The 368-nt window shown below is 69.0% G+C and overlaps 1 pseudogene; it reads left to right on the top strand.

The window, feature by feature from the left end:
* The first annotated feature begins 65 nt into the window (after positions 1–65).
* On the top strand, positions 66–361 carry LOC108544437 (cell wall protein DAN4-like; annotated as a pseudogene).
* The last annotated feature ends 7 nt before the right edge of the window (positions 362–368 follow it).

Raw genomic sequence — 368 nt, 5'->3', positions numbered from 1 at the left:
CCCCTGACCACCTCCCAGACCGCCACCTCTGCCTCAGCCACATCCACACCCCAACCACCTCCCAGACCGCCACCTCCGCCTCAGCCATCAGCCACACCCCCGACCACCTCCCAGACCGCCACCTCTGCCACAGCCACGTCCACACCCCTGACCACCTCCCAGACCGCCACCTCTGCCACAGCCACATCCACACCCCAACAACCTCTCAGACCGCTGCCTCCGCCACAGCATCCTCACCACCCCCAACCACCTCTCAGACCGCCACCTCTGCCACAGCCCCCTCACCACCCCTGACCACCTCCCAGGCCGCCACCTCCGCCACTCCCAGCACTGCCACGCACAGCCGCTCCACAGCCGCCCCGTACCCA

The sequence above is a fragment of the Rhinopithecus bieti genome, unplaced genomic scaffold, assembly GCF_001698545.2.
Source record: "Rhinopithecus bieti isolate Rb0 unplaced genomic scaffold, ASM169854v2 scaffold_27404, whole genome shotgun sequence".
NCBI lineage: Eukaryota > Metazoa > Chordata > Mammalia > Primates > Cercopithecidae > Rhinopithecus > Rhinopithecus bieti.
The sequence above is the reverse complement of the archived record's forward strand: the minus strand, read 5'-3'. Positions and strand labels throughout refer to the sequence as shown.